The 23,343-nt window shown below is 42.6% G+C and overlaps 1 protein-coding gene across 2 annotated transcripts in view; it reads left to right on the forward strand.

The window, feature by feature from the left end:
- The first annotated feature begins 8,707 nt into the window (after positions 1 to 8,707).
- The window catches only part of slc23a2 (solute carrier family 23 member 2), a 71,373-nt gene continuing 56,737 nt past the window's right edge, over positions 8,708 to 23,343 (forward strand). For both annotated transcript variants that reach the window (XM_017719932.2, XM_017719933.2), the window contains exon 1: positions 8,708 to 8,954. The gene's annotated coding sequence lies outside the window, so the exon portion shown is untranslated. The remainder of the gene's footprint in view (positions 8,955 to 23,343) is intronic.

The following is a 23,343-nucleotide window of genomic DNA, read 5'->3' on the forward strand; positions in this document are numbered from 1 at the left end:
ATTCATTCATCCATTCACCTAGACAGTCTGCTCTTTCCAGCTTTTGCATCATTTCCTGTGCACATTTGTTCTGAATGAAGAAGGATGGCTTTGCTCCTGTGCTTGACTCATGCATCCTTTGCCCTGAGGCGCAAGCATTAGCGTCATCTGTTAAAGCAATAGTTCTGTCTCCTCTCTTATCCCAGCCAAGACCTGTTTGGTGTTTCCAGTTTGCTTCTTTAGCTTTGCAGTAGAGCGGCAAGTCTAAAGTAGCTAAGAGGAATAAAATATAATAACAACGGCGTCACGTTGTTCATTAATCTCTAACAGTCCTGCTTAAGTGGTTTCTGACACTGTATGAGGGTCCATCTATCCATAGGTGTCCCTGGAGTTACAGGTCCTCATTGGTGTTACATATAAGAAAGGTAACACCAGAGACAGTAACACCAGATGCAGTAACACCAGAGACAGTAACACCAAAGACAGTAACACCAGATGCAGTAACACCAGATGCAGTAACACCAGAGGCAGTAACACCAGAGGCAGTAACACCAGAAGCAGTAACACCAAAGACAGTAACACCAGAGGCAGTAACACCAAAGACAGTAACACCATGGGCAGTAACACCAGATACAGTAACACCAGAGACAGTAACACCAGAGACAGTAACACCAGATACAGTAACACCAGAGGCAGTAACACCAGAGGCAGTAACACCAGAAGCAGTAAAACCAAAGACAGTAACACCAGAGGCAGTAACACCATGGGCAGTAACACCAGAAGCAGTAACACCAGATACAGTAACACCAGAGGCAGTAACACCATGGGCAGTAACACCAGAAGCAGTAACACCAGATACAGTAACACCAGAGGCAGTAACACCAGAGGCAGTAACACCAGAGACACCAAATAAAGTAACACCAGAGACACCAAATAAAGTAACACCAGAGGCAGTAACACCAGAGACAGTAACACCAGAAGCAGTAACACCAGAGACAGTAACACCAGAGGCAGTAACACCAGAAACACCAAAGACAGTAACACCAGAGGCAATAACACCAGAGACACCAAAGACAGTAACACCAGAGGCAGTAACACCAGACACAGTAACACCAGAAGCAGTAACACCAGAGACAGTAACACCAGAAGCAGTAACACCAGAGGCAGTAACACCAGAAACACCAAAGACAGTAACACCAGAGGCAATAACACCAGAGACACCAAAGACAGTAACACCAGAGGCAGTAACACCAGAGACAGTAACACCAGAGACAGTAACACCAGAAGCAGTAACACCAGAGGCAGTAACACCAGAGGCAGTAACACCAGAAGCAGTAACACCAGATACAGTAACACCAGAGACAGTAACACCAGAGACACCAAATAAAGTAACACCAGAGGCAGTAACATCAGAGACAGTAACACCAGAAGCAGTAACACCAGAGACAGTAACACCAGAGGCAGTAACACCAGAAACACCAAAGACAGTAACACCAGAGGCAGTAACACCAGAGACAGTAACACCAGAGGCAGTAACACCAGAGGCAGTAACACCAGAAGCAGTAACACCAGATACAGTAACACCAGAGGCAGTAACACCAGAGGCAGTAACACCAGAGACAGTAACACCAGAGACACCAAAGACAGTAACACCAGAGGCAGTAACACCAGAGACAGTAACACCAGAGGCAGTAACACCAGAGACAGTAACACCAGAGGCAGTAACACCAGAGACAGTAACACCAGAAGCAGTAACACCACAGACACCAAAGACAGTAACACCAGAGGCAGTAACACCAGAGACAATAACACCAGAGGCAGTAACAACATCCATCCATCCATTTTCTAAGCCGCTTCTCCGTCAGGGTCGCAGGGGGGTGCTGGAGCCTATCCCAGCGGTCATCGGGCGGAAGGCAGGATACACCCTGGACAGGTCGCCAGTCCATCGCAGGCAGTAACAACAGTGATGTTTTAATTTTAAAAATGCACTTTACAAAATTGATGCAACAGAGCATTAAACCACATCTTGTGAATCATGGAATCTCCACGAAAATATGTAATTTAATCCATTTATATTTTATTTTTTCACAAGGACCTAAGAATAAAGTCGGTCACACCAGTGACGTCAGCTAAAGCCTTCATATGAAATCATGAGCTAAATGAGAAAATCTCTGAGAACTGAAAGACACAGTGGACTTAGCATGTGCTTTTCTTTGTACTGTAGATCAAGTGATGTCATCAGCGTGACTGTTATTTCAAAGTAAGAGATTTTTAAAAATGCTGTAACACCAGTGACACGACTCCTGGGGAACTTTCATTATATTTTGTATAATATTTATTTGCCATTTCTTTTCTTTATGTCATTTGGTTTATACATTCCATAGTCATGTATTGATTATTGTAGTTAAAATTGCAGAAAATTTTGTTTCTTTCTTTAAAATATGGCTTCACCCTTTACACATGACTGTGAGGACGAGCTCGTCTGTGGTGCCTGGAATTCTATATGATTGATTAATAAACCATTATGGCTAAATTGAGGCTCAAGAAGGTGCAACTGTTAAAATAACTTTTTGCTTTATTTTAAGTTATAAATAAATTGTAACCCAAACATGATTTTTTTATGTGTAATATATCTCTAAATGCTAGGGACACAAAAAATGTCTGCAGAATGACCCGTGACACAGTTTTCATTAAACCCGGAAGAAAGTTTGAGATGGCTGTTAATGTTTTTAGCTATCCCTGCTGAAAGAACGGAACCTGATGGTTTTGCTTTCTAATGGGAATTGGCTCGATGGTTACCATTAGAGACCACCTTTAGGGAACCACCTGTCTCAGAACACCTGTCAAAACATTAGCATCCTTTACACTGTGATATTAACCCATCAGGAAACACACAACACCACTAACATTACGACTGGACACCACAAGACACCAACAGGCCTCTATGCAGGGATGGAACATGTTTAAGCCCATTTTTATCGATATCAGTATTAGACAGTGGGGGACAGTCACGAAGTAAATCTAGTAAATATAATAATAAAAAAGTTGTAATATTTTGGGAATAAAAGTCGGAATATTTAGATGATAAAGTGAGCTAACTGTAGGGGGCATAACGTGTTGGGGTCTTGGTTGCTGCACTGGCGCTGGAGCTCCACTCACTCCCGTCTCTCTGTGGATCATTTTGATCTTCATCCTCACTGTCTGGGGAACTTCATGCCCTCTTTGAATGGGGGGAGATGAAGCCCCCGATAGCCGTGTAGACGACCCTGCCTGCGATTCTCCTTCAACAACACAGACAGACGGTTTCCTCCGAGTCCGTCTGGCTCTTTATTATAGATAAACAGTTTCCTCCTTTGTACTTTCGATACTTAAGTACATTTGATGGCAAATACTTTAGTACTTTTACTCAAGTGGAGGTCTAAAGGGAGGAAGTTCTACTTTTACTGGAGGGATATTTTACCTTGGGTGTCTCTACTTTAACTCACGTACATGTTTTGTGTACTTCGTCCACCACTGGTAGTAGACACAGTGTCAGGAACCACATAAGCAAGTCTATAGGAGTTTGCATAATAGTTCAACACAGTTCAAGGTCCGTATGTGATGATTTAGGCTAATTAGTGGAGTAACTGCCATCATTCCTTAGCTATTAGCCTTGTAGCTCCAGTGCAAAGCTAAAGAAACAAACCTCACACACTAAAGATGTCTTAACGGATCAAGCGCACTCGGGACTAAGGCTGTAATTGTGTAAATGAGATTTTTCCAAGCGTATTCCTTTAAGACATCACCTCTAGTGGTTTCTGACTCTGTTACGCAGACAAACTGTGTGCCATGACTCACCTTCTTAATCTCTTAATAGATGTTGAATGTCATGAAGGTGCGTCATGACGGCTGAATCAGTACAGTGGGTTCTATTTATTGCCCCAGAGTATCAGTGCGACCAATGACTGTGTGGTCACTGGGGACAAATGTCAGTAATTATGTGCCAAAGTTACTGAAAAACACGCATCTTTGCTGTCATAAGACAAGAAAATGGCAATAACATGCTTGCATAAGTACATCTAATGCTTGTTTAACAACATGTTTATGAGAGAGATTGGTTACAGTGTGACAGCAAGTCAGTGCTGTTTTTTCTCCTCTGGCCCTCGTCTGCTGTTTTTTACAACATGCCCCTGAAAGTCAACCTGAAACCCAAGAGGACCTTTTTGCCTTGTTTTGTCACATCTCTGACCATCAGTGCTGGACGAAGTACACAAATCATGTACTGGAGTTAAAGAGAGACACCCAAGGTAAAATATCACTCCAGTAAAAGTAGAACTTCCTCCCTTTAGACCTCCACTTGAGTAAAAGTACTAAAGTATTTACCTTCAAATGTACTTAAGTATCAAAGTAAAAGTACCAAAAGAGTAATTAACTCAATGCAACTTATTTACAAGTTAAAAAACTTTAAACTCAGGATCACAGATGAGCTCCTTTACTATGTTGATCTGTAGGCGTCTGTTCATAAACATAAACCAGCCCAAACTCATTTACTATAAAATGAAATGGTGTTTGTAGAAATTCAGAAAAAAGCCGCATCAGTCTCGACTGCATATGTGGACATATTTCTATATTGTGCTCTATTTACACAAAGTTAGGTTAGTTCATCATTTATGTTGAACAGACTCTCCCAGAATTTTCTGACGTTGAACTGTACTACTTAAGTACAGCAATGAATTACATTTACTTTGTTACTGTCCACCACTGCTGACCATGTTAAAGGAATACTTTGGCAAAAAATCGAATCTAAACACTTTTCCATCTACTGACTATCCAGTCGGAATGGAGACTTGTTTGGCGCCCAAATTTTGCTTCTTTAGTTTAGTGCTGGTGCTAACAAAGCTAACAACCACTGGAAGTCAATAGTCACCGAAATATTTCTCTCCTCAAAACACCTCTCAAATTGCTCAAACCACATCCGTGTCTTTCAGACTAGTGATTTTGGTCCAAGTATTGTCTCAGTTAAAAATGACAATAACCACTGTATTATCTTAGTTTAATGACGTTTTTAATGTACTGTGATCTTTTTCTTCATAACGAGCATTAAAGCAAGACTAGTAGTTTGTTGATGTCTCGGTAGCTACATTTACTGTTCCACCTTAAAAGTGCGGCAGTTCCATTTATGGTGGAATGGGAAAATTTAAACAAGAGGTTGACAAATAGTTGACTTCACATTGAAGAATATCACCCCCCCCAGCCCCCCTTCCCTTTGAAGGCGTATGATGCCCTAAATGTGACTAAAGCCCAGCAGTGAGGAGCTGAACTTTCCCCTCCTCTGCTGTCCCTGCAGACGGGCAGGGTCGCCTACAGAGCGGCGCTGGTAGCTGTTAATGAAGTGATGCTCTTTATTTGAGGGTCCCATTTCATAGAGGAAGATTTCAACCACTACCCCTTATAACTCAGTTCCAAGGGGCAAGATGACACTTGGAAACAAGGGATAGGGCTAAGAAATGGGATTGGGCCTTAGAATCGCTGCCCGCAGCATTCAACACAAACGTCTCCATGAAGTTTTGTCCATTTTTATAGCTCATACGAAGTCCTAAACCACATCAACAAGTCTACATGACCATACTGAAGAGAAGTTGAGTGTGAAAGAGAACGTTTTGGGGATGTGTTTACAGGAAAGATTTGGGTGACTATTGACTTCTATTTGTTAGCAACATTAGCTTCATAACTTCAGTGTAAAATTAAACTAAAATTGGACACCAAACACATCTTGGCCGGTCGACTGTATCTGGGGGAAGTGGAAAGAAAATTGCGTATGTTTAAAGGTTTTACCAAACCATTCCTTTAAAATATGATCCATAGTATCAAATTAAAGGCAAAAGTCTTGTTTTCCTGTAATCTTCCATCTAAATGTAATGAATTTGGCCAAATCTCTAAAACATCTTCTCTTTTTTTGATTACATCACTGTGGACTAGTGATGGGAAAAAAATAATGTATGTCCATAATATCACTGATGTCGGAGCAGAGCCTCGTATCTCCAAAACGGAAACTTTACAGGAGAAGGAAAAAACATACTTTACTTTTAATGTAAGTCAATGGAACCAGACATATTTCTAAGCAATTTTGGGCCATTTCTATTGTGCCATTCATCATGAAACTTTGACAGAATATAAAGCACAAAAGTTATTTTCAAATTATGTAAAAAAACGGAAAACAACAAAATATGGAGATATGAGGTTTTGTTCCGACAGCAGCGATGTGACTATGTTTACATACACAAAAAGCTCCCTGTATTGTTATCATCGTCTGAAGTCCACTGCTGTGTAAATAGCTTCTCCAGTCATGGTTGTGTATCCACGTCATTGTTTATGATTTTGAATTGTTAACGGTCGTGATGTTTACACGCCCAGTGCTCCTCAGTCAAGAGGGTAAAAAGGAGGAAGACACCAAACCTGCAGTTCAGGGATGAGAAACAGGGCTGTAAGTGGGTTTTATAGCCGTGGCAGACACATCCCCACGCTGAGGGACAGACAGACTTCCTCAGCGGACAAACCGTCCTGTGTTCTGTACGACTCTATAACTGCTGTGTCCTGCATCTCGATTCACTCACACTCTCAATCAGAGCCGAGTGAGAGGATAAACAATCAGACTGAAGACGCTCCCTCACTCCAGACTCTGGAATCACAGAGGACCATGGGATGTGAAGTGTCACTGCTAATCTCTCTCTCTGTCTCTCTCTCTCTCTTTTTCTCTCTCTCTCTCTCTCTCTCTCTCTCTGTCTCTCTCTTTCTCTCTCTCCTCTCTGTCTCTCTCTCTCTTCCTCTCTGTCTCTCTCTCTCATTTTCTTTCTTCCTCTCTTTCTCTCTCTCCTCTCTGTCTCTCTCTCTTTCTTCCTCTCTCTCTCTCTCTGTCTCTCTCTCTCTCTCTGTCTCTCCCTCCCTCTCTCTCTCTTTCTCTCTCTCTTTCTTCCTCTCTTTCTCTCTGTCTCTCTCTTTGTCTCTCTCTTTCTTTCTCTTCCTCTCTCTTTCTCTTTTTCTCTGTCTCTCTTTCAATCTCTCTCTCTCTCCCTCCCTCCCTCTCTTTCTCTCTGTCTCTCTCTCTCTTCCTCTCTCTCTCTTTCTCTCTCTCTTTCTCTGTCTCTCTATCAATCTCTCTCTCTTCCTCTCTCTCTCTTTCTCTCTCTCTTTCTCTGTCTCTCTATCAATCTCTCTCTCTTCCTCTCTTTCTCTCTCTCTCTTCCTCTCTGTCTCTCTCTTTCTTTCTTCCTCTCTTTCTCTCTCTCCTCTCTGTCTCTCTCTCTCTTTCTTCCTCTCTCTCTCTCTCTCTCTGTCTCTCCCTCCCTCTCTCTCTTTCTCTCTCTCTTTCTTCCTCTCTCTCTCTTTGTCTCTCTCTCTTTCTTTCTCTTCCTCTCTTTCTCTGTCTCTCTTTCAATCTCTTTCTCTCGCCCTCCCTCCCTCTCTTTCTCTCTGTCTCTCTCTCTCTTCCTCTCTCACTCTCTCTCTCTCTTTCTCTCTCTCTTTCTCTGTCTCTCTATCAATCTCTCTCTCTACCTCTCTCTCTCTCTCTCTCTCTCTCTCTCTCTCTCTCTCTCTCTCTCTCTCTCTCTCTCTCTCTCTCTCTCTGTGCTTCTGAGGGTTTGACCGCTGGAGCTCAAGAGCTGTTAGTTTCCATGTCATATTGATTATGAACACTAGGTGTCAGTGTAGAGTAAAAGGTACTTTCATCAAAAGGTACTCCATTGTTTTGTAACGTTACTGTGAGTGCTTGACATACACCAGGTATGAGTGCGTCATCTCTGCTCTGACCTGAACTGACCTTATTATTATTATTATTATTATTATCATTATTATTATTATTATTATTATTATTATCATCATCATTATTATTATATTATTATTATCATTATCATTAGTAGTAGTAGTAGTAGTATCATTATCATTACTATTGCTGTTGTTGTTGTTGTTGTTATGTCCATCATTATTACTACTATATAAAAGTGCACACTAATAACCTTATTAAACCTGGGTGGGACATATCCTGCTAACAACAACAACAACAATAATAATAACATCGTTATTACGATGATTTGATAATAGTGGATACGTGGACAACCAATCAAACCAAAAGTGTAAAACATGATCAGATCACGTGATTTCATAAGCTGCCTGTGCTCACAGTGTCACGTCATTTCAGGTCAGCCCCTCTTATATAGTGCCTTAAGTAATATAGGTCAATTAAGTAAGGCTGCAGTGGCGCACACGCACCGGTAGGGGGAGCACAGAGGCTTTTTTTTTTTTTTTTTTTTTTTAAACGAAGAGAATTGAATATTAAATGAACATTGTAGCGCGGAGATCATCAGAGCACAGCTCTGCCAGCATCAGCGCTAATAATTTAAAACCGCATAAATAATTACACCACAAATGAAACCCTACAAAAGAAAGTGCCACTGCGCTATGACAGGTATTTGTTTATCTATTTATCTATTTGTTAAAATAAAAATGTTAGATGCGTCAATAAGCCCGGTAAATTGCTTTTGATTGTTTTACTGGGAAAAAATATTAAAATAATAATAATAATAAGAAGAAGAAGAAGAAGAAAAAAAAAAGGAAAAACTGAGTTTTTTTCGGTTGCGTCATCCGCACGGAGCGACGCGATTGGTTGAAGCGCGTTGACGAGGTTGCTGACGCCGGAGCCGCGTTTTTTTGTTTGCGCATGCGTGTCATCCCCGTGCCGTTACCGTGTGTGTGTGTCTGTGTGTGTGTGTGTGTGTATAAGTGTGTGTATGTGTGTGTGTGCGTGTATTTAGATGGTGGAAGAGGCGAAGACCTAACGTTGGAGTGTGGAGCGGCTCTCCGAGCAGAGCGGCCGGACGGACAGTTGGACTGTTGTTCTGCCTCCAGGGAACCTGAACCGAGGAAGAGCTGCGGACGAAGAAAAGCCCGAGGAGGAGAGAAAACTTCCCCTCGCTTCTCCCATTCCGCTCCTCGGACAGGTGAGCCACCGCTGAGGAACATCTCTGACCGATAAGCCGAGCATGTCTGCCTTTCTTCCCCCTCGGCTCGTTCTGTGAGCCAGTCCGGGCGCGAAGATGCTCCCAAAGCTCGCAAGGTGAGCTGAAGGATGAGCCACCGCCACGCTACTGAACGTGTAGGGCCTACAGCTCTGCCGGCTTAACCAGCCTAATAACGGGCATGTTAGGAGTGTGTGGGCAGTCCTGGGATGGACACGGACCTCCCTGGACCAGAGCTGGTCTCCTTTGGCCTAGATATCTAGCTGTGCTGGTAGAGTCCCCTTTCATGCGATTCATTCATTTTATGCCATTGTTTTATGTGGTTTTTAAATGAAGACTCTTTCTATTATTACTATTAGGCCGTATCACCTGCCTGTAGAGCTACCACCAGGTTCTTCATGGGTTCTTCATGGGTTCTTCATGGGTTAAATGGTTCTTTTTATAATGGAATGGCTCTTCAGGCTGATGGGGATGTGCTGTCTATGGTTCTTTGGTGCAGAAACTCTTTAGCACCACAAATCGTTCTTCTATTGTATACAAGCTTAACATCATAACAGCAAGCACTTTCTGTGTAAAGCCACGCACAGCACATTCCCCATCAACCTGAAGACGTATTTCACTATAGAAACAACCACGGAGACGTTACATGGTTCTGTGTAGATCTCATGGTTGTCTTAACAGAGAACCCTTGAGGACCATCTTTCCTAGGCGTGTAGATGCACAGCCTTGGCTGGCCATGCTGGTGCAAGCCTTGTCCTCATTTGAATAATTTGTGGTCATCTTCGCTGCCTTTGAGGAAAGCAGTTCAAATCTGTCCTGAAAGATCTTATTCCTGAGGTGCTTTGTGGAAACAGCCCATCAGGTCTTCTGCTTTTTGGCTAAGAGCATGTAAGAACAGATGCTGAGGCTTTCAGGTGCCGCATGGCTTCAGAAGAGTGTCTCAGCATCCATCCTGGCACGATGTGGACTCCTGCTTTCCTGGCTTTCTTGTCATTTGGCATTAGGTTTTCTAGCTTGCTGGACGCTGGAGTAGTAATTATAATAGCTCGGCTGTTATGATTCGTCGATGGCCTCCTTTGGTTTATCAGTGGAGCAGCAATAATGAGACCTTGGATCTGAGATCTGTATAAAACACTGTTGGTGCCAAGTGGTATCCACTGATGGGATATATGACGTTTCCTCATTAGTCAGACTTTCCCTTCATTCATTGACTTGGGGAAAGGTTGCTGTTTTGCGGTGGTGGTGATTTATGTGTGTTCACAGCCAAAGAAACCTCACAGTGAATAATGATGATGATGATGATGATGATAAGTATTTTTTTCCCAGGGCCAGAAACTAAAAGTGCACCAAAAAAATGCGGAGCTGCGTTGGTGAACAATAGACTAGCCATGGGTAAAAATCTGACCGCATTATTTTGACCAAAATAGACTTCGGCTGAATTTTTGAAGTCCTTGGTTTCATCAAAACGCACTAGAATCTCACTGGAAATTGTGATTGGTCGGGATTCTCACAGCACACCTGAGGAAGCCGTGCCTGGTTCGAGGGCTCATTCAGTACTGAGGCCTGCTGTGATCAGCTTTATAAAGGCTGATATTGTGTTAATGATTAACATGTGATTTATTGGGTCCTCAGATTAGAGCTGAAAGATTCATTCATTCATTCTGCTGAAATTGCACTTTGAAAGTGGGAATTTCAGATTGCAAGAGCTGCCATTTAGTTTTAATCTAATACACTGTCGACAGGGTGTATTAAGCTGTAAACGGGGGAAAAAATGAACAAATAACTCGGAGCTTGTAAGATGCCTGTAGGTCAGTTTGGGTCAGTCAGGAGCACCATGTTCTGTACATGTGACCACAACCATCCCAACTTACAGACCCAGTTTAATAAGAAAGTCGGGAGCTGTATTTAAACCGTTTGACCGGTTTCGTTTTCAGATTTGTGCTCAGCGAAGCTCGAAAAATCCCTGCACTGATGGAAATGAAAAAACTCCAGGATGGACGTTAACGGGTTCAAAATGAAGTGTAGTTTTCTGTTCTCCTGTAAAGATTTCCCCTTCGGACACGACGTTCAGCTACTCCTGTGATGGACTGTAGATTTGTCCAGGGCGCCGTTCTTCATGTTGCTCAGCATCAGCTGCTGCTTAGTAGCCTTTTCCTGACCGTGCTCGTCTTCAGGCTGCATTGCTGTGCAAACCACTGTCGAGCTCATCAAATCTACGGTCACTTTTTGCCACTTCATGTACCGCGCGTTGACTCGTTTGCTGTGGCGGCCAGAAATGACGCAGCTGTGAATTTTCTCCTGAGACAGATGTGTTTACTATTACTCAACCACCAGCCTCTTATACAGCCATCACTCTCTTTATTACCTTAAACTGCAGGCTTTTCTGCTCTAAATGACAGGGTTTGTTGTTTAGTAACTGCTGCAGAACTACTCAGTAAGTGCTGTGAAACTAATTTGTGAGCTCATTGTGATGGAGTTTTGAGAGTGAGGACCGATTGTAATTTCATTTATTGTAATTTCAAATCCTTTAAAAGCTCCGCTGAGGCCAAATACAGACCCTATGAAAGTCAGTTGTGTTGTAAATGATCTAGAGTGGTCTCTATGAGACTGGTGACCTATCCAGGGTATTTTCTGCCCTCCGTCCAGTGACCACCCAGAAGGATAAGTGGCTTAGAAAGTGTGTATGGGTGTGTGTGTGTGTGTGTGTGTGTGTGTGTGGTCTGTGTGCATCACTTTGACAGTCTTCTGAGCCTGAATACCACCAGCCCTGAATTCTAGCTGATGTAATAACTACTAATGTGGATCTGACCTTGTTCTTGAGGGACGTCGGCTATTCCTAACGAAACCCAGTCACGTAGAATGAAATTGAAAAACGACAGACAGACAGACAGACAGACAGACAGACAATTGATCCTGAAGGAAGTTCCGTGGTCAGTCACACAACACAGCACATAATGATGAAGGGTGTTAAAATATAAAAAGAAGAAGAAATATATGCAACAGTCCTCTCTGCAGGCATGTATACAACTAGAAATATACAAAAATATGCAAGAAGATATATCCTGAGATAAAAAAGTAAACAATGAAGGTGCAAGGAGGTGCAGGTAAGAGCATATAATGGCAATACTGAATAAATATGTGCAGATATTGGTGCTGAAATGCAGTGTCCAGGTGTGCAGTGTCCAGGTGTTTGGAAACTAGCAGTCTTGAAAGTACACTAAGTTTTGGCGACCTCTCTGGTGACAATGTGTAATTGCAAGTGCCATATTTTTAGACCACCTTATAACGTAGGTTGTGCTTCGGACCCCTTCCCTAAGCGTAAGAGTATGACCATCGCAAGTGCTTTGAAAGGAGGTTTAGTAGATCATTCCATTCACGTGCATCGTCAGAAGACTACGGTCATCATATCTTCACTAGTATGTAATGTTAATTTTACGTTTGAGACCTAAACGTTGAGCCAGACCTTCTTTTTGAGCCGGTGTGTGTGACGTTAACGTGTAAAGGCGGTCAGATGGACTATCTGGGAGCTTGTAAGGTTTAGGTAGGACTTTTGGTCACTCTTCATTTTGGTGGTCTGATATAGATTGTAAATATTTACAGATACTCAAATTCTGAAATGGCCAGCTGGTTATCAGCCGTGCTTCAGGTTAGATTTGATTCTTTTCATTCTCATTGCATTTTTACCCAGAATAAAATTCAGGTGCGCCATCTGAAACGATGCTCAAAATTCGGTTCCGGGTTGAAGTTTAAGGTTAGATTTAACAGAATCTGTTGCATTTAATATATATTTAGTTGAATGTTGCAGATACTAAAAGTATTACTGGACTTTCTGCTGACAGGGTGATGGGAGCCCTAGCCAGTCAGATGTAGTTGGTTAGTTGAGAGTAAGTAACTGGACTGTCTTCAAGTGTTGGGTTATTGTACGCTAATGAAGCATTTTTCCCAGGTTTAATACTGAGGCCAGTTAGGTTGCTTACATGTTGAATTAAAACACCTTACAAGTCAAATTTACAGGTAACCAGACATCTTAGTGGGCATCTCTTCAGGTGCAGGTCACACAGCTGACATTTCTATTGACTTAATAGTGAGTAGGGTAGATATTAGGTCTGCACTTAGTGGCAAATGACTACACTGTGATTGTACTGGTATATATCTCATTTGTGATGTATCTTCTATACAGGGTGATTTCAAAAGATTTCAAAGAGCTGTATTTGTCATAGGAACCAATCACATACTAATTGTAAGAGGAGGTCATAGAGTTTTAGGCTGTCAGTGAAGATGGCTCCTTCAGTCTGAGAGGAGATGAGACCCCTGAGCTGAAAGCGTTCTGCGGTCTCCACTTAATTAAGAGTGAAGCTCAGAGCGTCCGTCATTGGTTCCACAGCACTGGATGATCTCTTTCCTACTGAAAGAGCCGTGAGTGCAGCGTCACCCGACACGCTCGATCCGGTATGGGATGAGTTTGACTGTGGTGTTGATGATGTCCGTACAGCTGGAGGAGGTTCAGACTGAGACCTTGTATTACATAATAAACTTCACGCTCATTTAAACCGTTTACAGTTCACTGCACTGATCTGTAACGATTTACAGGTGAAATAAATCTTGTTGAAATCAGATGAATCTTTGTGACTCATCCTGTATATTAAATATGCATTGGTGAACAATAGCTTGGGCACATTTTGACCTAACTAGACATTTGCTGCATCATACAAATACATTGTTTCACCAAAACCCCACAGAATCTCTTTGGGAACTGTGATTGGTCGAGATGCTCACAGCACACCTGAAGAACTGTGGTTGGTTAGAGGGCTTGTTGAAGATTGCAGCCTGCTGTGATAAAGGCACTAATGATTAATAAATAATTTATGGGGTCTTTGGGTCATGTGTTCTCTCACGTTGGCCCTTCATTCATCGGATCTGATGGTGAAGTGAGCCACACGACAGTTAACCAACAGTTTGATTATTCATTTCACCTTCGGTGTATCTGTGCAGTCAAACTCCTGGCTTGATTTGTGATTAACTTACCAAAACTACCATAATCATCATCTAAACCTAATCTGAGAAGGCAAATAGAAAATAGTGTCTATTCCTTTGTGACTGTACTTATTTTACTACTGTGCTTGCGTTATACTACTGACTCCGCCCACAAAATAAACAAACAGTGCAGAAACGTCTCATACACTGCAATTTAAATATGTCATTTTAGGAAAATAATCACTCCACACAATCATGTCACTCTGTGTGCTGTCTTTAAAAAAAAAAAGAAAAAAAAAAGTTTTTTTTTAATGTCACCTTTTAATTTTTCCAGTGGCTGTAATTTTAATCCCTGTAAAGTTTGGTCAGTAGGGGGAGCAGTTCGCTCACCGCTCAACCTCAAGTAAGCTGATCAGTGTGGTTTTTTGGCTCTCTGAAACATCTGCATGAATTGGGGCGTGCTTCATGTAAATGATATGTAAATGAGATGCTGGTAGGCGGGCACTTGATTTCACGCACTGAAGTAGATTCATCATTGGCACTTAAATCTTTGCTTGTTTCTACATGGTACAAAGGTTTTCTGAAGGCTACAATGCATCAAACCTGCCTTCCTTTATTGTGCGTGTGATGAAAAAGGGCCGAAGTCTCAGTTACAGGTTTTAAAAATGTATTGAATCGAAGGAGCGCCTTTTATGGGAAATGAAACATTTGGCATGTATATATCGCCGCTGTTGGTACAAAAACCTCGTATTGCTTTTTTTTTTTTTTTCCACAGTTTTTGACATGTTACCCTTTAACTAATCTGTAAATTTCATCTGGTGTCTGGTTCCATAGACTTATATTAAAAATAGTAAAAAGTTTTTTAAAATTAATTTATTAATTAATTAATTTATTTTCTCCTTCTCCTGTAAAGTTACCGTTTTGGACATACGAGGTTTTGTTCCAGCGTTATTTTCTGTATCATTCACGTTCATCCAGAGCCTGAGTAGATGTTTGGGATTACATAAATGTCCTAAATAAACAGTGGCCACGCCTTCAGGCTGTGCAGAGGGTGCACTTGAGCAATTTTCACATCTCCCTCCAACATCACACAGAGGCTCTGAGGAGCTGAGGTCGATCGAGGTCTTCTACTTATCTGCACTTAAGACAGTTTGAGCCTCGCCAGCGCGTTTTTCTTACCTCTCTGAACTTCCTCTGAAGCCGCTGCAGGAGGTTCTGCACTTTGTGTTGTGTTGATGGGCTCTGATTGAGAAATGATAACAACTTTCTCTCCCAGTCCAGTTGGTTGTTTGGTGTATATCGGGGTGTAAAACCGCTCATGCAGCTAATAAAACTCTCTGGAGGACATTATGCCTGCAACATCAGTCGGCCATCAGCAAGCAGTGTCCTTGAGTGTCGAGAAAGGTGCTATTAAATTAAATATATTATTATTATTATTATTATTATTATTATTATTATTATTATTATTATTATTATTATTATCATCATTATTATCAGGGCTTTGATTCTGACAAGTCAGACTGTTAGGGTTATGGTGAATATTAAAGTAATACAAGAAGTACAAGGTAGGTGTTTCTAATAAAGTGGCCAGTGAGTGGAAGTACAGGGTACAGGGGGGTAACAGAGTATCAGAGAAACAGATGGACTACAGTCTGTAACTGTAGAGCTACAAAGTGCAGCTATACAGTAAGTGGAGCTGATAAAGTGGACAATGAGCATAGAAACAAGGAGGTGGTCAGAATGTGAGGCCGGACATGGCTTAATTTTAGCAAAGTTGGTGACAGCTGTTATGATGGGTCTGTATGTTCCACAGAAAATATGCCAGAAGCTTTTTATAATGCATCACAGCATTCCTGTTTACTTCACGTTATAACATTTATAAAATCATATATTCACTCTTTATAAGAGTTATGTAATGATAACTACGTAAGACTTTATACAGGCTTATGCCAGGCATTGATAACAGCATGCAAGCATTCATTTTCAATACAGGATTCATAGGAAACGTTATAAACACACAGACAGTTGTGGAGAACCCCTGGAAGTTAAGCGCTAATATCTGTCTTGGCAGAATATCGTCATTATGTGTTATTAGGCAATATTGCATGTTGGACCAGTTGGTAATTATATGGGAATTACACCACCATCAGAGATCATTTAAGCTCTGCACTCATTTCATCTTTAAATCCAAAGCGAGGCTGAGCTGAAGCTCAATCCAGAAGTGGCTACAAAGGATGACTTGCTTTACTTTTATCTTGAGCCGTTTCCCAACATTACGGTGAATGATGTATGAGAGTGGGTTGAGGAGGGATGTTAAAATGCCGAGATCAGTGGTGCTGAAGGGCTGCAGTGCCTGTGTGGAGGCTACATTATTCAGTGCAGGCAGGTTTTGGGTCAGATTTTAGAGAAGAGTAGAACAAACGGCATATAATAACGTTACTGTTTTAAGTTAGTTTGAGGTTTTATTGGCAGGGAAAAGTTTCCATGTTGAATAACCCAAAGAGCTAAACTAGACCAAGATTGGATGTTGCTGATAATAGACCTGTTTTCTTCTGCATGAGGTCTTTTCTCCTCTTGTTTGGCTGCCGGTCAACTACAGAATTGACTTAAGTGCTTTGAATCGTATTAAAGGCCGTGTCCACATTACCAGGCTGAAGTGGCACAAATCCGATTTTTTTTGCCCTAATGTGACTCAGATTTGATGCTTTCTGGACTGTGTGGGCTCAAATCTGATCTTTTCAAAGCTGACCTGAGCCACTTTCATACGTGGTCCTAGATCGGATACGTAATGTGACGCTCAGATCAGAATTCATGTGACTGTGCGTGCGCTGTCATTCAGCGTTACCATGGCAACAGCGCCGAACACAACTTAAAGCCTGTAAACGGTGGAGAAGCAGCTCGTCTCACCTTTTTCTTCTCCGTCTGGCTCTAATAACGAAGCTGAGAGCTGATCAGAGTTAATGATCTTCTCAGCGAAACTCGTTCTGCTCGTTAGTTTGCGCTGATGATGCAGCGATTCAGTCACGTGACATTACTGAGTAGGAGGAGCTCATGAGGTCATTTCAGGACGCCGGTTCATCACATTAATGCCAGATTTCGGTCACTTACCTAAACGAGTGTGAACCATTGAGTGAGAGAGATCGGATTTAGGCAAAAAATCGGGTTTGATTCTTTGAATTGCCTTGGACCAAAGTACCTTGCTGATCTGATTGAAGTATACAAGCTCAGTTGGCCTCTTGGGCCACTAGTAGTGCCCAGAATCAGACCCAAACACAGTGAGGCAGCATTCAGTCGCTGCCAACTGCTGGAGCAAACTCTCAGATGAGGCCAGATGTAGCCATCTCTAAGTCCAGTTTACCTGTTTTTTGGGTTTTTTTGTGCCTTTGTTTAGCGCTGCACTTTATTGTTGCTCTGAAGTGTTTTTGCTTCTTTCAGTCCCTTTTTTAAAATTTTCTGTTCTGTTGTCTTTTATCTCTGTATTGCACTTTAATTAAAACCTTTCTGACATGCTGGATCTCAGAGCATCAAACTTTATTTAATGCTTTTATTTTTATTTTTGTTGTGTTTGTGTGAAACACTTTGAATTACCGCTGTGTATTAAAGGTGCTAAAGGTGCCTTGTTGATGTTAGCCATCCTCTAGCTCATCACCAGTGGTCATTTTCAGATCGCAGAGCCTCTTGGCTGGGATTTTTTTGGATGGTGGACGACTGTGAAGCCAGTAAATGCAAGTATAAACTGTGAGTGGAAGCACAAGGCAGGCGTTTCCAATAAAGTGCCCAGTGAGTGGAAGCACAAGGCAGGTGTTTCTAATAAAGTGGCCAGTGAGTGGAAGCACAAGGCAGGTGTTTCCAATAAAGTGGCCAGTGAGTGGAAGCACAAGGTAGGCGTTTCTAATAAAGTGGCCAGTGAGTGGAAGCACAAGGCAGGTGTTTCCGATAAAGCGGCCAGTGAGTGGAAGCACAAGCCAGGTGTTTCCGATAAAGCGGCCAGTGAGTGGAAGCACAAGCCAGGTGTTTCCGATAAAGTGGCCAGTGAGTGGAAGCACAAGCCAGGTGTTTCCGATAAAGCGGCCAGTGAGTGGAAGCACAAGGCAGGCGTTTCCAATAAAGTGGCCAGTGAGTGGAAGCACAAGGTAGTTGTCCAGTGAACACATTGTGAAAGTATCACAGCTCTTTCTCTGCAGCATCTCTTTGCACAGAACACGTTGATGGAGGAGTATCTGTTTCCTCAGTCCATCAGAAACGTTATACTGCTGTTGAAGCCTCAGTGGACCGGATTCTTGTTCATGGTGAGTCAGCAAAGGCCAGTGTGCACTATTTGGCCAATAATCAGTGCTGGGCAGTCTGTGCCTCATTTCTGAAATTGCCAATACCAGCTATTGATTGGCTCAGCGTGGGTAATCCAGGGAGAGGCACATCTTTAACAAGCGCCTGTCTGATCTTTGGCTGCGTCGCCGCTTGGCAGCCTCATAGCAGCCGAGCATATGAGCAGGGCTGGAAATAGCACGGTGTTCACTCTGCGAAGAAGAAGGGTTTCTCTTCGTTTTGCTCTTTTCTTCAGAAGACAGAAATGGCAGCACCTCCAATTATGTAAGCAGAAGATGAATAGGCCTGCACTAGGGTTTTTCTTGGTGTAGGTGTCTAGAACAAATAAGAGGAGAACGTGCTGCACGTAACGGTACAGGTTTGCATGTAATGCTGTTGTTTCGACAGTTAAACTTCATTTGTTTTGCTTACTCACTTTCTCTGACTGCACGCTTTCCATCTTATGAGTAAGACCCGTTTCTTCACCTTACTCAGAGCTTCTTTGCCCTCAGGCGTCTCAGACGCTTGATTTGTTCACTTTTTCAGGCGTGGTTATGTACGTTTTAACGTACCGAGCCGTGTTTAAATGTTGTCTTTTTTCAGGGGCCGATTCCTTCTTGCCTTTAATGCCTTAAAGTTCCAGGCTTATTACAGACTAAGGCTTATTATTCAGTAACTACAGGGACTTCAGTGCAAACCAGTAGAGCTTTTCTTAGGTTACAGAAGTGTGTAATAAAACTTCTATGGCTTGGTTTAGGTGTTAATTCAGAGCTAATGTGGTGTTAGTATTCACAGCTGTGAACACTCCTGTGCTGAATGATTGGATATTATTGATTAAATTGCAGCACGCAGCCTGTTACATTTTGACCTCAGAGCAATTCAGTTCTAATATATAATACAGTGTAATATATTATTTGTTTAGGAAATGGTTCAGTAAATTAGAAGTGGGCTGTGTGATGATAATTTATCATTAATGTGGTAAATTTGGTCACCGTGATGCACAAGATCATTGCTGTCGGGGGGGAAAAAAAGAACCAAGCATCTCCAACGTGGTAGTAAGAGAAGGAAAGTGATGAGTCTGTTGTTCCGTTCTTCATGGAAGTTTCACACAGGGACAGCCACAGTATTAGTGATGTATACCCTTAAAAAGATGGTTGTTCATTGGTCCTTCAGTAAAGGCAGTGGGTCCTTTTGGCACCCTGAGTTCTATATAAAACCATTTGATATTTATATGGTTCTTCAGAGTGTGTTGAATATGGTTCTATAAAGAGCCTTTTTGAGACTGGTTCTATATAACACCTATTCTGACATGATTGTGTCTGACATGATTGTGCAGACATCCCAGCGGTGTTCGAGTGTGCTGGAAGGAGCCATTAGAAGATGGTGCATTGTAGCTATTGAGCAATGCATCTGGCCAGCAGCAATGCTCAGATTGATTATTGGAATTGATGGCCCAAAGTGTGCTTAGAAAACATTCCCCACACCATTACGCCGCCACCACCAGCCTGGAGATCATGACACAAGGTAGGTTGGGTCCATGGGTTCATGCTGTCGGCATGAGTAAGCAATCTGTGCGTCTCGGCAGAAATTAAGACTCATCAGACCAGCCTACAGTTTTCCAGTCTGCAGCTGGCCAATTGTGGTGAGCCTGTGAGCACTGCAGCCTCAGATTTCTGTTCTTGGCTGAAAGGACCGATGTGGTCCTTTGCTGTTGTAGCCCATCCATCTCAAGGTTCGACGTGCTCTGCGTTCTGAGATGATTTTCTGCTCACTGCAGTTGTGCAGAGTGATTGTCTGAGTTACCGTAGCCTTTCTGCCAGCTCGAACCAGCTCGTCTGGCTATTTTTTTGCTGACCTCTTTCGTCAACCAGGCCTTTCCGTCCACAGAACCACGGCTCACTGAATGCTGTTTCATCATTGCCCCATTTCTGAGTTACTCTACACACTGTTGTATGTGAAAATCCCAGGAGATCAGCAGATATCGAAACATTCAGACCAGCCCGTCTGGCACCTGCAATCATGCCGCAGTCAAAATCACTGAACCCACATTTTCCCCCACTCTGATGGCTGATGTGAACGTTTACATGAAGCTGCTGGCTCACATCTGTATGATATTACTCCTTTCACTGCTGCCACACATTTGGCTGATTACAGAATTGTGTGCATTTCATATTACTGTCTAGTAGAGGTGCAATGACCTGCAAACTTACGAGGTCATCTTTGGTATTTTATGTGTAAAATGTCTTGATTTTACTCTGATTTGAATTGAGCATTTTTATTTCAAGACAAAAGGTTCCAAAGTTGTGTTGCCAAATAGTGACCCAATAAAACTGTAACAGAGCTATGAACACAAAATAAATAAAATCCGGATAAGATTCACTCAGTTCTAGTTTTGTTCCCGGTGGTGCTTGTGGAAGTTGCTGTGTCATCGTTTTAGCCTAACACCATTTATCTCTATTATATCTGCCTTCCCGCCACCGGAGCTGTTAAATGTCAGCAGTGTCATGTCGCACGTCTCAGCTGGATAACTGGCTCTCCTCACGTTGGCTTTGGTCACCTGGACGCACTTCCCCACGTCCCTCTGATTACTTTATCCCATAATGCTGCTGGCCGAGCTGACCGGGGCTTCTCCGTTGCAGTCTGGCTATGCGAGCGATGCACAAAATCTGTCCCATCATACTCCGTTTACAGCCTCATAAAAACCTCCGCACGCAGTATCAAGCTAGAACCCAACATATGGTTTGTAAGTAATCTCTTTAATTGGCCTTTGCAGTATTGATGGCCCAGAACACTTCATTGTGCCAATGACTCTGTCACTGTGTTTCAATATGATAATATAAACTGTGTCTAAATGTCCGAACACCCCTTCTTATTAGTATATCCGGCTTTTTTTAAGGAGCCGATGCATGTCTTCAGGTGGATAATCATTATAGAAAGCATTGACCAATAGAATGGGATACTCTGGAGCAGCTGCACATGAGCCTGAGGTGACCATTTTCAAGAGCCCTGGATCGCTCCCACTCATTCTATAGGTGTTGGATGGAGCCCCGTCAATCCAGAGAACCGCACAGCCCAGTTAGGTCCTGTTGGTACCAAAAAGAATAAAGCTGGAACGTTTGGCACAGCTGGTACAGTTTATTTGAACCACAGCTGGCCTTAACAGACTAGTGTGTGAAGTCAAAAGGAAGCTTAAAGCATGAGAATCTCCCTCACGCTGAATTAGGCTGCCTTTACACAGCAGGTGAAAGTGGCCCAAATCTGATTCTCACCACATCTGACTTTTTGTTTGGCTGATCACAATATCTTTTAAATGTGATCTGTATGCCACATCAGTCTGAGCAGTTCAGCTCCTAAATCGACCCGCATGTGCGAAAGAACAGAGCTTCACGCGGCTCGTCCAGAGGTAAACAGTCATGACGGCCAGGGAACGCCTGTCGCTCCCGGAGCTTCGGTTTCGTCTTCACCAGCATCACAGGAGCGATTATAAAGTTCCAGTGGTTGACAGCTGGGCTCATCACCCACAGTGTGTTCGAGTTAACCATAGAAAGGCCACGTTATTCGGTCACGGTCACTTTGGTCAGTGTCCTCGGATTCTATGGGCTGTTCTCTGGAGCTGCAGCCTCGGGCTCCTCCGGCCAGTTCGGCCAGTTCGTTCGAAACCTCTTTGAACGCGGAGCGGTTTGAGTCGCTTCTCATTTTTTTTGGAACAGAAACATCAGCCTAAACGTTTATGAGCCTCAGGAGCGCAAAATGATGACGAATGTCGAGTTGGATTCCGATCTGAATTCCGATCTGCTACAATGCGACTCCGTCTGAGCAGGCAGGTCGGAATTCATGCGACTTTTACGTCAGTCCAACTCGACATTCGTCATGATTTTGCGCTGATCCGAATCGGATTGTGGATTACCTCTGAAAGTACGCAAATGCTTTATTTATGAAACAATACATTTTAACCCTTAGACGGCAGTTATTGTGATGCAGTGTGCTGCAGTTTTATATGAATTATTTCTCACTCAGCTCATTGATGACCTGTCGGTTTCAGTTCGTACCTGTTTAGTGTTTGTAAGTAGAAGAGGAGATATTTTATGATTTGAAATTATAAGGAAAGGCGTTTTACTTTTGCCGTCTTTGTCATTTTGTCATTATAACTGGGAAAGTCAGAAAGTAAGGTAGTCATTCGTTATGTAACTGTATCGAAGGGCACGTTTCAAAAAAATAAAGCCATTCTGTGTAGTACGTAACGAGTGTTAAAGTTTCAAAATGTGCCATTAATTCCCGTAGCTCATGTGGTTCATATGTTGATGGAAATCGGGCTGCAAAAAACAGCCTGTTTTGAATTTATTGTTATCGCGATGTCACAAAAAAATCCAGCACATTTACGTAGAGTCATGTGCAACAACCACACCTCAAATTAAGTTTTTGATTGTCTACAGGGAACAAGCTTAAAAAGGTCGTTTTCCCACAAATTTCCGTGCACAATTTAATTTCTTTGCATAGTTTAACTTCCTGAGGGGAACAAATTGGAAAAACAATTAAATTTTTTTCACCGCACTCATTTTATGTTGCTTGGGGGCAGTTGTGGGCTGGAGGTTAGGGAACTGGCCCTGTGACCGGAAGGTTGTCGGTTCGATCCCCAGGGCCGACAGGCCATGACTGAGGTGTCCTTGAGCAAGACACCTAACCCCCAACTGCTCCCCGGGCGCCATGGATAGGGCTGCCCACCACTCTCGGCCAGTGTGCTCACTGCCCCCTAGTATGTGTATGTGGTGTTTCACTTCATGGATGGGTTAAATGCAGAGGTGGAATTTCCCCGTTTGTGGGATTCAAAACTATCACTTAACTTTACAACAGTTAACAAAGCATCTTTTGTCCAGGGGTGCCCAGACTTTTGCATGCAGCTCTGTATCCAGCTCTTCAGCTTAAAGCAGTTCAGCCCCACTCATTCATGCTGAAGTTATAAGGAGTGTTTCAGTCCAGACTGCTTTTTGAATCAGGACCGAGCTCATTTACATGTATATGTCTTAACCTCTTCAACTCTGCGAGACCACCGGTGGTTCCAAATTGCACTTCATGTTCTTCATAACTTTCATAT

The sequence above is a fragment of the Pygocentrus nattereri genome, chromosome 29 (assembly GCF_015220715.1).
Source record: "Pygocentrus nattereri isolate fPygNat1 chromosome 29, fPygNat1.pri, whole genome shotgun sequence".
NCBI lineage: Eukaryota > Metazoa > Chordata > Actinopteri > Characiformes > Serrasalmidae > Pygocentrus > Pygocentrus nattereri.